The 17457-nt window shown below is 42.5% G+C and overlaps 1 long non-coding RNA gene across 1 annotated transcript in view; it reads right to left on the bottom strand.

The window, feature by feature from the left end:
• Nucleotides 1–17457, bottom strand: part of LOC144690773 (uncharacterized) — a 287279-nt gene that overhangs the window by 258189 nt on the left and 11633 nt on the right. The window contains exon 2 of the long non-coding RNA XR_013578958.1: nt 10847–10875. This is a non-coding gene — a long non-coding RNA (uncharacterized LOC144690773). The remainder of the gene's footprint in view (nt 1–10846; nt 10876–17457) is intronic.

Below are 17457 nucleotides of genomic sequence, written 5' to 3'. Positions count from 1 at the left end.
CACATTTGCAAGCGCTAGAAGTTATTTACTTGGGTCACAGGGGTGACCATGGGTTTGCATCTGGTAGAACTGAAAATTCGGGCAATAAAAGATGCACCCTCACCATCTGATGTAACAGAACTTAAGTCCTTTCTGGATATGATCAGCTACTGTAGCTGCTTCTTGTCAAACTTATCAACTGTGTTGGCACCATTACGCTTGCTAAAAAAAAAATCATTATTGGTCGTAGAATTCGCAACAGGGATAAGCCTTTGTGAAAGTAAAGAAGCTGTTGCATTTGTTTTGTTTATTGGTACACTACAACCCATCGAAAGGGTCGGTGTTAACATGTGATGTCTCTTGTTGTGGTGTAGGAGCCGTGTTATCACATAGAATGGAAGATGGATCAGAAAGGCTATGTCTCGAAAACCCTCTCCACAACCGAGAAGGGTTATTCCCAGCTGGAAAAGGAAGACTTAGCGGTGATATTTGGAGTGAAGAAATTCCACAGTACCTACGTGGGCGACATTTCATCATTGTGTCGGACCATAAACCACTAATGGGTTTATTCAATGAGGATAAGGCCATTCCACTAATAGCATCAGTAAGAATACAACATTGGACTCTGATATTATCTGCGTATGAGTATACCTTTATGTGTCGTCCTGGCTTACAGATTGCAAATGCGGACGTACTCAGTCTTCTCCCATTACCAGATAACATTGTACATGCTCCGGTGCCACAAGAAGCTGTGCTGGTACTGAATTTCTTGGATTGTTTGCCTGCGTGTGTGAAGCAAATTAGAAATTGGATGAACAGAGATCCAATTTTGTCATAAGTCAGAGACTTGTTTTGCAAGGGTGGTCAAATTTGCCTGTACCTAAAGATTCCAGACTATTCCTTTCCAGAAACACAGAGTTAAGTTGTCAAGATGGAATTTTGTTGTGGGGGCTAAGAGTTGTCATCCCTTCACAAGGAAGAGACCCACTATTGACAGAGCTTCACAGTGCACATCCAGGTGTATCGAAGATGAAAATGCTTGCACGAAGCTATGTCTGGTGGCCAGGCATTGACAATGAAATTGAAAGCATAGTCAAGCACTGTCTCCATTGTCAGCAACAACAGAAGTTGCTTGTTTCAGTTCCCCTACATCCGTGGGAGTGGCCTGGTCGACCCTGGGTTAGATTACATATCGATTAAGGAGGACCATTCTTAGATATCATCTTTTTGTTGATTGTAGGTGCACATTCTAAATGGATGGATGTAGACAAAGTCAAATTGCCAACATCAAGCGCAACTATCAAGAAGCTGTGTCACTGTTAGCATACATGGCCTACCTGAAGTCATTGTTTCTGATAATGGTACAGTCTTTACACAGCAAAACTCACACGTGTAGGTGACACAGTATTCATGCAAAATTTTGGAAGTGGACCTTGTTGGGTTCCTGGAACCGTTGACTCAGAGACTGGTCCCTTATCCTTCCAGGTGGAAGCGGAAGATAGAATTGTTCATAAACACATGGACCATATTTGTGATAGAGAGACATTCCAACAACCAACTATTCCAACTGTGAGCAACGTCGAGCCATCAATTTCTGAGGTGACAGATCGACCTAGAATAGACATGCCCGATGTCTCTGTAGAGTTGCCAAATCCAGAACTGCCAATTTCTAATGATGTATCTCGTGCTGCAGATCTAGACCATGTCGATCCTGTCGAGGAACCTCAAGTGGTAGAGCTATGCCACTCTAGCTGTCTAAGAAGAGCACCTCAGAGGCTTAATCTTTAATCACCTGAAGTTGTATATATGTATATATTGTTGGATATTCAAATGTTCCCAGCAAATAGAAACTGTACAAAAAAACTAAAGGGGGTAGAAATGTAGTAACTGAAGGTATAGCCTCTCCTACTGTCTATCGGGGGTCACATGATGTTTTTGGAGGCTCCAATCAATGAGCCCTGAATGCTGGCAATCCAGGGGGTGGGGCTTCCTGACAAGGGTCCTGATTGTATATGTAGCACCTGAAAGCTCTCTGTGATAAAGTTTATCTGTTTCTTGTTGAAACCCGTCCACTCTGTCATTACAAAACCCTTGCAAAACAAGAACAGCTGACTCCAATCCCAAGGTTAATGAATTAACTCTACTTAAAAACTTGCTTTTAACCTCAACGATTCACAGGGCAACAAATTGACACAGGTGTTAGCATCACCCGTGATCTTTGCTTCTGATCCTGCCAGATTACATGTGGTCAGGGGGAGGTCATCTCACCTAGACTCTGTTGATGTGTGCCCTCCCTATGAATGGCACACCTCCTTTCATTGGTCATCGTGTAGCCACTGCCAACCTAACTGCTGGCCCTTCCAACCAAACTAATGGAAGGGATGCACCAGAAGGCCCTGGCCCTTCATCCCTCACATATCCTAGGTTAGGCCCCTGAGTGTTAGTAATACCAAAACACAGTGGGAGATTCCCTTTGGTCACCACATGTTAGTAAAATCTAACCACAAAGGGGAAGACTTCCTACTAATCACCGTGGGATAAAATGACCAAAGTTTCCACTGCGCGTTCAAAGGAAATACTGGCTACGGGACAAATGCTCATTGTCTGTTCTATACTTCTTTCAAGCACAGCTTCCCATTGAGAGGACAGGGGAATCTACTTATGCGGCTTCATAACATGCATACATAATTGCAAGATTTCCTCTAATGATTATGGCTCTACAAGAAAATGAGACATTTTTTTAGGATCATTTAATGATTTTGGTAGAAGTAGCACGCTGTAGGAATCATCATATCATGCTCGTTGTCTTAACACATCAAAAGCACCAGAAAATATTCCTCCAGAGGCAGGGCCTTTAAACGTTCAGGAATAGGCATTGTCTGTGGGTCTGACCATAAATAAGATATGAACCTTCCAGTACTGGAATAAGTGCATGATTCAGCCATGCAAAATCCTAATTCTATTTAGTAAGCTTCTGAAGTTATGCACACAAGTCTAGTACATCCACTTAGAAACCCAGTTCTTTTTGTGTGGAATGTTTTTGTTAAGTATTTTCTGCTTCTTTTGTGTTGCTGAATGAATAATTAAAATGGTTGCAGTGCAAACATGTACAGATTGATGAATTCCATCCCTTCATTTGTAGAAATCCTCATCCAAATATAACTTAACTGGCAAGTTGGCTACCATATGATCAGTGCAGAATTATAGAATGGTTACAACTCAAAAGCAGGCCATTCAGCCAGCCATGTCCATACCATCTCTCTGTAAGAGCAATTTGGCTAATCCCACTCCCCCGACTTCTCCCTGTAGCACTGCAGGTTATTTTCTCTTCTGATAGTAAATTGATTCCTTTTGAAGGCCATGATTTAATCAACCTACACCAGACTCCCGGGCAGTGAAACCAGATCCCAACCACTCGCTGCATAAAGAAATTTTTCCTCATGTCAACTTTGGATCTTTCATCCTTCATCTTAAACCATCGTTCTCAGGTTCTAGACCCTTCCACCAATAGGAACAGTTTTTCTCTTTACCGACTCTGTCCAGACCCCAGTCAAATCTCCTCTCAACTGCCTCCTCCCCAAGGAAAACAGCTTCTCCAATCTATCCATGTGACGGAAGTCCCTCATCCCTGGAAGTATTCTCTTGAATCTTTTCTTCATCATTCCCTAATGCCTTCACATCCTTCCTAAAGTTTGGTGCACAGAATTGGACACAATACTCCAGCTGAGCCTTAATCTGTATTTTATAAAGATTCACCATAATTTCTGTGCTTTAGTGCTCTATCCCTCTATTTATAAAGCCCAGCATCCCGTATGCCTTACTCTCACCACCTGCCCTTCCAGCTTTGATGATTTGTGCACATATATCCCCAGCTTCTGCATCACCTTTAGAATTATACCCTTTATTTTATACTGCCTCGCCTCAATCTTCCTACCAAAATGAATCACTTCACGCTTCTGCACTTTAAATTTCATGTCTCATGTCCGCCCATTCCACCAGCCTGTCTATATCTCCTTGAAACCTATCACGCTTCTTCTCACAGTTCTTCCAGGTTTTGTGTCATCACAAATTTCGAAATTGTGCACTGCACACACAAGTCTAGGTCATTAGTATGGATCATGAAAAGCAGGAGTCCTAAGACTGACCCCTGGAGAATGTCACTATATACTTTCCTCCAGTTTGTAAAACAACAGTTCACTATTACTGTTTCCTGTCATTCAGCCATTGTTGTATCCCTGCTGCCAGTGTCCCTTTTATTCCATGGGATTTACTTTTGCTGACAAGCCTATTATGTGGCAGTTCATCAAATGCCTTTTGGAAGTTCATGTACACCACATCGACCGTATTGCCCTCATCCACCCTCGCTGCTACCTAAAAAAACTCAATCGAATTAGGTAAACACAAATTGTATTCACAAATCCATGCAGGGTTTCTTTAATTAATCTGCATTTGTCCAAGTGACTGCTAATTTTGTCCCACATTGTCATCTCTAAACGTTTTCTCACCACCAACATTAAACTGGCTGGCATGTAATTGCTGGGCTTATACACCCTTTTTTAAACAAGGGATTTGCAATTCGCCAGTTCTTTGGAACCACCCCTCTATGTAAGAAGGATCAGAAGATTTGGCCAGTGCCTCCACAATTTCCACCTTTAAGTCTTTCAGTATCCTTGGATGCATCTGATCTGGTCTTGGTGACTTATCAACTTTTAGTATAGCCAGCCTTTCTACTACTTACTCTTTGTCAATTTTTAGCCCATTCAGTATCTCAACCACCTCCTTTTTCATATGACTTTGGCAGCATCTTCTTCCTTGGCCAAAACGGTCTCAGCCATGTTACCTGCCTCCATGCACAAATCCCCCTTTTCATCTCTAATCAGTCCCATTCCTCCTTTTGTCACTCTTTTACTATTTAAATGCCTAAATACAACTTTTGGGTTCTTTTTTATGTCAGCTGTCAGTGTCTTCTCATGGACTCACTACTTTCTTCATTTATTTTTTCACTTCCTTTCGGAGCTTTCTATTTTCAGACTGGTTCTCATTTGTATTATCAAGCTGACATCAGTCACATGGACCTTTTTTTCCTGATTTTCTACCTCTTTCATCATCCAGGGAGCTCTGGAGTTGATTGTCCTACCTTCCCCCTTGTGGGAATGTACCCTGACTGTACCAAACTATCTCCTCTTTAAAGGCCGCCCGCTGTTCAACAACAATTTTACCTGACAATCTTTGATTTCAATCTACCTTGGCCAGATGTGTTCTCACCTTGTTAAAATAGACCTTCCCCCATTAATTATTTTACTCTGGATTACTTGTTGGACTGGAAACACACTGATCGAGAAAATTCTCATGAACGCACTTCAGATACTCTTCCCCTTCTTTGCCCTTTATGCTATCACAATCCTGGTCTATGTTATATAATTAAAGTCCCTCATTATGACTAGTCTGTAGTTTTTTCACTTCTTTGTAATTCCCTTTCAAGTTTGTTCCTCTATATCTTTCCTACAAGTTGGTGGCCTGTTGAATACACGTAGTAGTGCAATGGTTCCTCTATTGTTTCTTAGCTCTTGCCAAATAGACTCTGTCCTTGATCCCTTTAGGTCATCCTCTCTCTCTCTCTCTCTCTAACTATATTTCGACGTAGCCGACATTAGGCACTAGGTGGCTCTGAACAAACTAGCTTGTGAGAGAAATGAATTATTGGACAAGACTTGGCAGGTTTTACAATAAGCCTCACATGCAGGCAAGTGTTGAGATTTGGCCATTTCTTCACAGGGGCTCAGTATTGGTAGTTTATCACTCTAAAATTACTGTTACCGTAGGCATGAAAAATCACTGCTAACTGAGCCTTGTTGCTCCTGATGACAAATTGCTTTGAAAGTTTATATTGATCATCATAGTAGGACAGATAAGGGAGGAAGAAAAGAAAACAGATGTGATCAGATGAAGGCAGTTGCTAGCTGGTTAGTATTATGACTTCTATCACTGTACAGAGTTGACAAAGTAACATGCAACAATTTCCACATTATTCATCTCTGAACCCCTCATCTAAAACATTGAGCATTGTACAATTTACACTAAGACATATGGCGTAAGGGCTGTCTATACAGTAGCGGTCAATGTAACATGTGATTACCTTGCTCCATAACTCATTTAAGATAACATGGAAGACTGGAGCTCAGAATATTTTGCCTCACAACTATGGGCCAAATATTTCAATCTCAAAATCACCTGAAATGCACATCGGGGCCCTGTGGAAGTTTCAGCTTCCGATAAGCACTCACCTGCTGCCCTTGACCCTCTGTGAATGTCTCCAACATGCAGCTGGAGTCAGAGACTTTGGGCAGTTCTCTGGTACTTACTTGAAATGTTCGATAAATTGATACCTAGTATAACTCCTGGCTAATTGCACAACTGCCCAACCCATCACCCTTATCCTCACCTCCCGACCCTCTGGCCACCCCTCTGACTCCTAGACCCTAGAATCAGCACCCCCCCCCATCCCCCCCACCCCCCCACCACAAAACACCCTCCCATATGTCCTGTGCTGGTGACAGCAATCAAAAAGCAAATGAACTTGATCCACTAGGACTAGCTGCTAAGATCATTCTGATTTTCTCTGACCTGCCTTATTGACTGCAGCAAACTTAACTGCTCAGAAACTATACTTAGGGAACTGACAGTCCACACCACATTCTATAGATGCTTTCAATCTAAGTTGGTCAAATATTCCAAAGCACACAATGATTCCTGTGCTACAGACCTTGCTTTGTGACCCCCCTCCTGGATATCTTGTAGTCTCTTATCATTTTCAATGAACATCGGAGGGCGGGGATAGTTGCTGGAGTAGGTAGAATGGCCAGTTAAACATTGCCAGTGAACTATATGTGAGTTTCCAGCAGATCTCATTGCTTGATGGCCCTGAGCTATGGCATCTAAGCGGAGGTTTCTTTTCAATTGTGTTTAGAAAATATAATTTTTCTTATTTCCTGAAAAGACTCCTGCCAGAGTAGCCCATTTCTGTGTTGATGCTATTGAGGTGCTAATGAAGCAGCGAAAAACCAGGAAGAACATCCACTACCCTACGGATGGCAGGTGAGTGTTGAGGCAACACAATCAACAGCTATGAAATGAGATGGCTCAGCACCAGCATTATTCCAAGGGCCTGGCCATAGCACTGCAACAACATTTCAATGACCTTACCCAGACAGCAAAGGTGTCTTATTTTGTGTATTTTATTCTCTCTGAACAAAGCCTTGCTACATCCCATCTTCCTCCAAAACTCCTAATGCCTACAGCTCACAAAGATTCATTGGCAGCAGCCCTAATGGATCCAGTCAATGTCACCCTGTATTTGGATGAAGCCTGCATTGTGTGCTTCCTCTGGCATGCCAAAGGGTAAGTAATGAACTGGTTAGATTTTTTTTTGCAAACAGGGTATAAGTCACCTGCTTGATGTGAGTATGGAGTGCAGGCCTATGTTCCCTTGTTGCAGGCCTGTTGCTTTTGTCACCGCCACAGGCAATACGCTGTCAGCTGAGATGGTAGGTTGCAGGTCTTGCTGTAAAAGGCTGAATAAGTCTATGGGAGCCACTCTGGAAAAAGACAGCCTTCCTCTACACTGTCTTTTAGAGAACTGCAGAGAGGAAATTCTGGGACTATAGTTCCTCGGAGAAAGGTAGGGATATTGGCAGGCTGCTTGAAATAGCACTCTCTTGTGGCCATTTGTTTATGTATATAAGCAAACTGGAATAAACCAGTTTCAGTTGGGTACTTGACTTCTATATGCATGTACCAGCGTCACCTTGTCCTGCAAAGATATCACGCTGACCTCCTCTTTCTTTCAGTTCCATCTACAGTTCTATGAGGTCCTTGCCCCATTCCCTGTCACTGCTGCACTCCTTACAGCTAGAACGGAGTAACCAGGATGATTCCAATAGTTCTCTAAGCTTCCTGGGAGATGGTACAGCAGCATCAAATAAAATTACAATGAATTTCCATTCAAAACAAGAGTAATGTACTGTAAACCATTCTCCAAAAGTTCGAGTGATATGACTAATTTCAGATCAGTGCTCCTTTAAACAGCACTGGGAATAATTATCAGGAAAGAACAGGATGGGACTCTTTTCTATAGAAATGTGCGGCGGACAACTTTAAGATGATGAAGGGGTTTGATAGGTGGAAACGGAGAAAATGTTTCTGCTGGTGGGAAAATCCAAAGCTAGGGGTCATAAATATGTAAGTTAGTCACTGATATATCCAGTGAGCAACTTAGAATAACCTTCCTTGCCCAGAGGGTAGTGAGAACGTGGAACTTGCTACCACATGGAGTAGTTGAGGCAAATAGCATTGATACATTTAAGGGGAAGCTAGATAAGTACATGAGGGACAAAGGAATAGATTATGCTGATAGGGATTAGGTGAAGTCAGTTGGGAGGGGGTTTGTAGGAAGTTTAAACACCAGCAATTGATAAATTTAGGCTTCATACATTGACAACTTACACTTACACAGGAAGAACTCTTTAAAAGGATTTGCATTATTAGAACACATTTCACAATCTCACAATTTTCCAAGGCACTTTACAGCCAAAGAAGAACCTCACCAAATGCAATCGCTGATGTAATGCAGGAAAACAGGGATCATTTCTGCACAGGAGGATCCCGCAAAGAGCTTTGAGATACTGCTGCTCCTTTTCAAAATCGTGTCACAGCAACATTTATGTCCTCCTTAAAAAGGCCATCAGTTTAACGCCTCCTCAGAAAGACAGCAATTTTGACAGTGTCGCACTCCCTTGGTATCAAAATAGATTTTAGTGGGCTCAAGTAGGACTTAAGCCCATAGCCATCTGACTGTGAGGAAAGACTGCTCCCAATGAGCCACTGTGTGCATTCATTGGCTTTGATGCAGATTGTAAGTGATTTACATTAGATTTGGTCTGTGATACTCAGGCACTAGAAAGGGCCCTCTGCTGAAGAATATATGTTTATTATGCTTGTAAAAGAAACAACAATGCAAAAGAAGTTAAAACTCAGCAGTGACAAAGGAATAGATTATGCTGATAGGAATTAGATGAAGTCAGTTGGGAGGGGCTTTGTAGGAAGTTTAAACACCAGCAATTGATAAATTTAGGCTTCATACATTGACAACTTACACTTACACAGGAAGAACTCTTTAAAAGGATTTGCATTATTAGAACACATTTCACAATCTCACAATTTCCCAAGGCACTTTACAGCCAAAGAAGATTGTTGAAATATAAGCTGATAAATGTATGGTGTTTCCAGATGATCAGTCTATAATTGTCTTACCTTGAGCATGTCCAACTCCATCTGAGAATGTTCTAATAATCTAAAACATTACATCTTCCTTAAATACTTAAAACAAAACCTCAATCCTGATCATCCTTCTTCCCCCGAAAGGACTCCCAACAATCATAAAAAATTGGAACAGGAGTAGGCCTGTTATGATCCTCATGAACCAAAATAACCAACTTAAATGAATGAGCCCCAACTGAAGAAATTACCAACAATATTTCACTTTTTGCAACTTTTACTTTAACACAAATCGGATCCAACGTAAATGGAATATGAATTAACAGGCAAATCTCAGGATGAAGCATCAGCAGACAATGAGCCAAGGGCCTGGCTTCAGGCAGAGCATACATGCAATGAAATGAAATAACAGCCACTCCAAATAAAAAAGAAAATAGTTGATGCACTAATATACATCTTACACAACCATAAGTACCTGCATCACTCCACACAGACATGTGGCACTCTGTAGCTACACAGTTCCACAATATGCTATTCTTTATTTTCACAGGGTAGGTCAGGGGCCCTAACCAACAACACGTTTCCATGGGTATGATTATTATCAGCAAGGCACATTTCTATGAACCCTCTTCCCCTTGGCACATGGCAGTCCTGATGGTCTAGCTTTCCAGAGTCCCTTTTCAACCTACAACCAATAAATCTTGGCTTCACGGTTTGGTCCCTTTTCTGAAAAAGCCCAGCTCTTTAGTATCTCTGAGCTTTTCACAAAGGTTTCCAGATTTTAGACCTTTTTAACCAGCTCACAGGAGCTCGTGTCTCCCTTTCTGCCAAACAGGAAAAAAGTCGTCTTGCTGATAGAGGTTTGCTTCTTCTTCCCACCATAATTTGATGTCTTCCCATATTTTTCTCTATCTACCTTCTCTGTGTGTCTGCTCCTCTGTGCTGATCACCTTTACCCTCCAGCTCTCCTACTTGTGGCTCTCCTCTGTCTGGCAACCACACGGCATCCATATCTTAACTTCCTTCCTGTTGTCATTGCTTCCAGGTCAAGGGTCAACAGGTCATGTGGACCAATATATCTTATTATCCAAGAAAATTACAATTTATCCCTTTCAAATTGATGCAAACTCTTAAAAGTTCTTTTCAAACATTCTTAACAACAACTGCAGATTCCACAGACGTTTTAAAGAAATTACAAATTTGCCTCACTGTACTGCTTCTGGATCAAAGATCATCACATGGCCCTAAGGCCTCTTTAGCCTGCTCTGGTATTCAATAGCTGAACTTCTACTTCAACTCCACTTTCTCAACCTGTCCCCAAATCCCTTGATTCCCTTGCAACCCAAAAAAAAAACTATTGATCTCAGTCTTCAATATACTCAGCAACTGAGCACCCACAGATTGCTGGAATAGAGAATTTTGAACATTAACAATCCTTTGAGTCAAGAAATTTCTCTTAAGCTCAGCCCTAAATAGCCGACCCCTTATCCTGAGACTATGACCCCTTGAGCTGGATTCTACAATCATTGTCTTTGTCTTAGAATAACAATAACCATCTGATTTATTACCTTATCCAAGATTACATACAAAGTACCTGACTCTTCAGCATTCCCTGAAGCCATCCTATAAAACATTAGATAACAAGAATGGATGAATGCCTCCCCACTTAGAATGCTCCAAGGACAGGCTTAGTTGCCTAATGTTAATATTACAATGTCTGCATAGAAAGCCTTATTCTAAATGGATGCCTGTAAAAGTACTTCTCTCACACAAATGTCTGCAGTCATCTTGCAAGGGATGGTACAGAACTTTGTGACAGCCTATTTTGTGAAATGAAGGCAATGAATAGAAGCCTCTTCTGACAGCTTCAGGAACTTGTCAAAGGATTTCTTAAGTGTTGCTCGTGAAGCAGTGTCGGTATAGTCTTATCATCTCATGCATCGGCAACCTGACAAAGAATATTCCTGCTCAATATTTTCTCCAGTGCTTTCTAATTGTTCGTGGCAACCAAAGATGTTCGAAGAAAACACCGACAGCCCAAAAAATCCCAAACAGTGGAGTTCCCAGCTACAAAGAAAACTTTCATGGGACAAAACGCAATAGGAATTGTTCTGGAAATGCGAAAAAAAAAGAATCTCCAAGACATTTACTGATCTTTAAAAGATCTGCTTCAGGACACAGATTCCCTTATACTTCCATATAAAAGGATAAGAAGCACATTTTCGGTTGTGTTGTCAATCCTCCAGGATTGTTCTAGAATCCCCAGGAATTAAAGATTAATCTCCTGGGTAATATTTGCTGCAACCCTGCCGAAAAATCTAAGGAGTGTTTAAAAAAAAAATGTTTTTTTTTGCCATTTTCTTTGAACACTTTTGATTTCTTTAAAAAAATATCGGAAATTGGGAGAAAATCTGCTTGACAGTTAAGAATCAGCCAACCAGGTAACAAAGAGATTGTTCGCTTACAAATTAGAGCGGGGATCTGGTGTCTCGAGGATGGTAATGTCAGATAATCAATAAAGATAAAGGGTGGGGGTGGAGCAGTTGGAAGTGGGGGGTGGGGTCATGTGACAATACCTGTAGGTATATATGCGACCTTAACTGGGTGGTCCATCGCCTTAGTCGGGGGTTCCAGTGAGGGATCCCATATATACAAAATGCAACTCATTTTCCCTACTGAAATAATGGATGGTAATGTCAGCACACCATGAATCAGAGTGTGTGTGTGTGTGTGCGCGTGCACACGCGTATGTGTGTGTGGCCATGTCCTCTCAGGCAGAGACTTGTAAGATCAATAGTCCAATTCTAAACAAAACCAACAATTTGCAACTGATAACTCTCTTTAGGGCTACCAGATCTGCTTGGACACACTCCTGAGATGTCATTGAACAGTGCATAGCATTTAGAGTGGAGAAACAAGCCATTCGGCCCAACAGCTCCTTGCCAGAGTTTATGCTTCACATGCCTCCTCCTACCCATCTTCATCTTATTCTATCAACATATCTTTCTATCCTTTCTCCCTAGTGTGCTTATCTAGCTTCCCTATAAATGTATCTATGCTATTCATCTCAACTATTCCTTGTGGTAGCAAATTCCAATTTTAAGTTTCTCCTGTATTCCCCATGGGACTTATTAGTAACTAATTGTGTTTATTATCCCTGGTCCTGATCTCTTCTGCCAGTGGAACCATCTCTGCCTCTATTCTATCAAACTCTCTCCCAACCTTAAAGACCTCTATCATGTCACCCCTCAATCTTCTCTTTTTTTTTAAAAGAGAGGAAAAGACTCATCCTGTTCCATGTTTTCTGATGGGTAATGTCCCCCAGTTCTTGTATTACTCTTGGAAATCTTTCTTGCACCTTCTTTAAGGTTTTTACATCCTTTTTTATAAAATGGAGAGCAGAACTGTTTACAATATTTGAAGTGTAGAACCTGGGTTAGGCCACACAAGTTAAATACAATTTCTCTGCTTTTCAGTTCTTTTCCCTCCTGAAATGAACCCGTGTTCTGCTTGGGGTTCTGCCAAAGATGCCAGCATGTTCAGGAACTTGAGAGGAAAGGGGGGTTGGAGATGGGATGATTGCTTTCAAGGACAGTGGAGAGAGGGTTTTTTTTTGAGGGGAGGGGTGACAATGGTAGATTGAAAGGAAAGCGGGACAACATCTGAAGAGAGAGAACCATTAACAATATTAGCTATCATGAGGTGCCAGGAGGGGAAGTTGGGTGATCAGCAGTTTAATAGGTAGGATCATAGGAACAGGACGGGAGTTTCATGGGCAAGGTGAGCTCACAAGGGAGAAACTAGAGAAAGATGTGAGTTCAGGGGAGGAGAGGGAGGAGCATAAAAGGAAGTTTGGCCAGGTGGGCTAGTGGAACGGGGGGGATGCAGTCGAGGCAGCTAATCGATTGTTTTTTTCATTGTCCTTATTGATCTGCTTTACTGCTTTTAGTGATTTGTGTATCTATACCTTCATATCCTTCTGTTCCTCGACCCAATTTAGATACTTATTTTCCAAAGGGTATGTGACTTTGGTTTTCTTCTTAGCAAAATGCACTACCTCATATTTATCTATATTGAAGTTTATTTGCCAATAAAGGCAAGAGGTCCTCATAGGACCGTCTACATTCAACCGCCCCATCCCATACTCTGACAGTTGGTCACCCAGCTCCACCTTCTCGTGGCCAACTGGAATGCAAATCAATTCTTGGCCATCTGATTGGGTGATTCTTGACCATTCGCCAAGCAGCTTTTTCTTCCCACGTCAGATAGTTTTGGCATCAATAAACAAAAGTGCCCAAAGCAATATTTAAATAAAGCACAATTTTTTTTTGTGATTTTTCTCTTAGGCTGCTCACAGAAATGTCCTTGAGACTAGACATTCATTTCTGGAGATTCCAGGGCAATGCTGGAGGGGTTTGCAACCAATATGCCCTCTGAGAACTCTTTCCTCCAGATGATAGACACTGTTCCAAAGAATTTAACATCAAACTCATAATGAGATGTGATTTTAACAATTAAAATGATACTATTGTGAAATATTGCCTCCACTATCATTTTAATATTCACACAGTTACATCAATAATTCAAACACACATCCTCATTATTCTATGTTTGGCGATGGAAGCTAGATAAATCAAGATAATAGTCCATGTAATTAACATGTTTCAGCTTTATAAAATTAACTTAATTATTGATAAAGGCAAAAGTGGACTGGCACAGAGGAATGATCAATCAGCTGTGTTGCACATATCTGGGAAAGAAAGTTCCAGAAAGTAACACCCACTGTTTTCTCTAATTTGGAAATGCTCATTTGTGGACTCGGATGTAAATTTTACCAGTTAATGCTCCCTCATGTACTCTCACCAGCATCTTGTGAAATATTCCTTCTTTAACCAGCAAGTACCACAGACAGATAAACTGGTCATTCACATTTATGTGCTGTTTTGTGGAACCATATGTGCAAATTGGCCATCTTGCTTGCCCACATTGCAGTCATTCATTGCCCAGGAGGTTCCTGAGATACACAGATAAAGTATTGGAGAAATGCACGTTCTCTCTTTTTAGTACACAACACCATTTTTCAGTGGCTTTTTACTGCTTGGACCAGGAACCCAGTGACCAGAGTTCGGTCACCTTCTTGGCAGCATTACTCTGCAAGTTTTCAGGTTGGAAAATGTACTTTAACAGGCATGGCGACTTGCTCCACAAGTGGACCATGGGAAATTTTGACTGTGGCCATCCAAGTCAGACCATTACCCCCATACTGAACTATCGCCCCAAGAGATCCATTCCTGGTGGCATCACAACAATTCAGATTGCATCAGCTGAAGCCGTTGGACGCATTGTTAAGCTCAACGTCGAACTATAACTGCCTCCCCAGCCATACAAATAACCAACGCCAACACCACCAATGCCACTAAAAGTTGGAGCAGAGATGAGCTTGGTCAAGATGTTGTGATCAGATGCCACCAGGCTTGGATTTTGGATTGTAAGAAGAAATGATTTTGGGTTCAAGGGAGTTATGAGTTAGAGAAGGAGCTAACTCTGAGAGTCTTCACTTCAACACATTCAAAATGAAAAGAGGTAGAGGAATGTGTCAGCGTGTGTATTTGAAGCTCAGGAATTGTTAGACAGAGAAAGATCAAGGGAAGAATTTTCCAGTCGGTGAGCGGGGGCGGGAAATAAGGTGGTGCGTGGGTGAATAGGCCAGGCGGCCTTTGCATTTTTCATGAAACCTCATCCACGGGATGGATGAGGTTTCATGAAGTGTTTTAAAATTCAATTAAAATTATTTTAAAAATTCATTGACATGTCCCAGCTCATGTGACACTGTCACATAAGGGGACATGTTTTAAAAGTTTTTTTTTCCCTTATTTAAATTTTAAAACCTTAAACTGATCTCCCTGAGGCACCTCTGTGCCTCAGGGAGATTTCTGCGCTCTTTCACGTGCATGTAAAATGGTGGCGCTGACCCAATCAGGGGCGCTGATCAGGTTTGCGCTCGCTCCCGCCTGTCCCCGCACAACCCCCCCGACGGGGGGAAAATTCAGCCCCAAGATCCATACAGTTTGCCTTCTACCTTCATGGTGGTTGCATGCCATGACAATAATAGACATGAGAGCAAGCAATTGAGCCAAGATCTCCCCACAAGATTTCTCACATGAGGCAATTAAGGGAGCCCGAGGAGTCTGGACCACTGTTAATAGGGAGTATCAACCTGCAAGAGTACATTGTGGTTATGCAGCAAGGTTATGACTCTTCAACATAGGAATGCACACCTAGAATAGACATTTTGTCTTGACAGATTAAAATTGCAATTTCAAAAAAATGCCATCAAATCCAATAGCCACTGTCAAACTATGGTATGTTCCTTATTTCTGCCCACTTATCCATTTAGTGTTTGATAAATCCATCAGATGGTTCATATAAGGCAAGGATATTGTGAACTCCAGGAGGATCACATGAGGGAACATGGGCTAATTAGTGTGCGGAAATATTGGTAATGAAGATTTTCTGGGCTTACCGCAAACCAATTAGGTGCTGGGCAGGTAAAGGGCCAACTTATGGGTGAACCCAAGAGCAAAGATCCAGCCGCACAACATGCACCACCAAGGACAGGAGGACCCATCAGATGTGAGGGATAATCAAGTGGGATTTAAACTCATTACATTTGGAAAGAAGTGCAAGTTCTGGACACTACTTTGTGCTTTCAGTTCTGGTTCTGGGAACTGATACAGATCTAGGGTTATCTCCTGTTGAGCCAGTGGCCTAGATCTTTCAGCCAATGGTGAAGCAGAGGTGTTCACCACTGAATGCTAGAAGAAATACGACCTTTCCTTTTTTGTAGGCTGCAGCAGGAACGTGCTCTCTTGGCTACAGCATAGGTCCAGTAGTGAAGTTGGTGCAGAGACCTGGCAGCTCGGCACATTGCTGGTGAAGCCACGCATCATGAACTAAAAACATGCCCCCACCCCACCCCCCAGCAACTCGTGCTCCTGGGTCTCACTGATATTGGAAATAGCGCTTGGAGTGTTATTCTCTTCCAAGTGGTTTCCAACATTGGTGGAACTGAGGAGCTGTGTGGAGAGGAATAGGGGGTGTTGCAGTTGGGGTTAGGGGAGGGTAACCAGGGGTGCCAGGGTGCAGGCAGGTGATGGTGGGGAAGCTCAGCAGAAGTGTTTTAACACTCTTGGTTTAAAGGGATGTGCTCCTGAGCAGGATCTGTGCCATCTAGGAGCAGCGCTAAAACAGTAAAGGTAAAAAGAAATGTAATTGCTGGGCAATTAGCCCAAGTTCCTGAATGACTGGTCCCAGCAGAACCATCAGCATGGGCCATTCAGGCACACCACAGCTTCCAGATTTGAGCGTAACTAGGATCCCCGGAAGTTGGAATTGCGGCCTTCAATAGCGGCCAACGTCTCGGCATTCCCTGTTATTGGAATTGCAAGATCTGGACCATAGTCTCTGTGCACGCTGCTTTGTACTGTGCTCGAAGCAGCTGGTACTCACAAGGCATCAAATCCTGAAAATTCAGCTCCTGCAGTCTTGGACCACTGTTTCCATTAACATATTTAATTTATCATCTGTGTTGCAGACTTCACTGGAAAACACCTCTTTTTGTCATTATCTGTTAGTTAGTTCACCAGTGCGGAACTTTGACTTCCTCTGGTGCCTTAACACCAACTTCAACAGGAACAAATTAACACAGCGAGCAGAACCTTCTCTACTTTGAGGCATGGGAACCATTTGTGGGTCCTAGCCCTGCTTATATTGGAGGTGGGCCCTACCGGAAACAGCCAATTAACAGGCCATCTCCCCGTTCGCCACCTAATTAAGGATGACGGGTGGGACATGGACACAGGAGGCCCAACGCGGAGGGCCTGAAGGACTGGCACAGCTGGCAGCCCCACTGGGAGAAGCGGGTGCTGCTGATGATGCAGATGGAAAGTGCGAAGGTGTATCAAAATGGAGACGCTGTCAAACGGCTTCAGGAAAATGAAGGCCCAGATCTGTTTGAGCCAACATAGAGGAGAAAACCCTCCACAGGTATGCTTCTGGGCATGGCTCTGCCTGTCTCAGCCTTGCAGCTCCATGGCAGCAGCATGGACAGCAACCAAAACGTTCCTCTGATCTCCTACCAGGAGTTTGCCTCCGATTTGCTGCTGGGGTCCGCACATCTTCTGTAAAATTGCACTGCTGTGCACA

The sequence above is a fragment of the Cetorhinus maximus genome, chromosome 2 (assembly GCF_964194155.1).
Source record: "Cetorhinus maximus chromosome 2, sCetMax3.hap1.1, whole genome shotgun sequence".
In the NCBI taxonomy this organism is placed as follows: domain Eukaryota; kingdom Metazoa; phylum Chordata; class Chondrichthyes; order Lamniformes; family Cetorhinidae; genus Cetorhinus; species Cetorhinus maximus.
The sequence above is the reverse complement of the archived record's forward strand: the minus strand, read 5'-3'. Positions and strand labels throughout refer to the sequence as shown.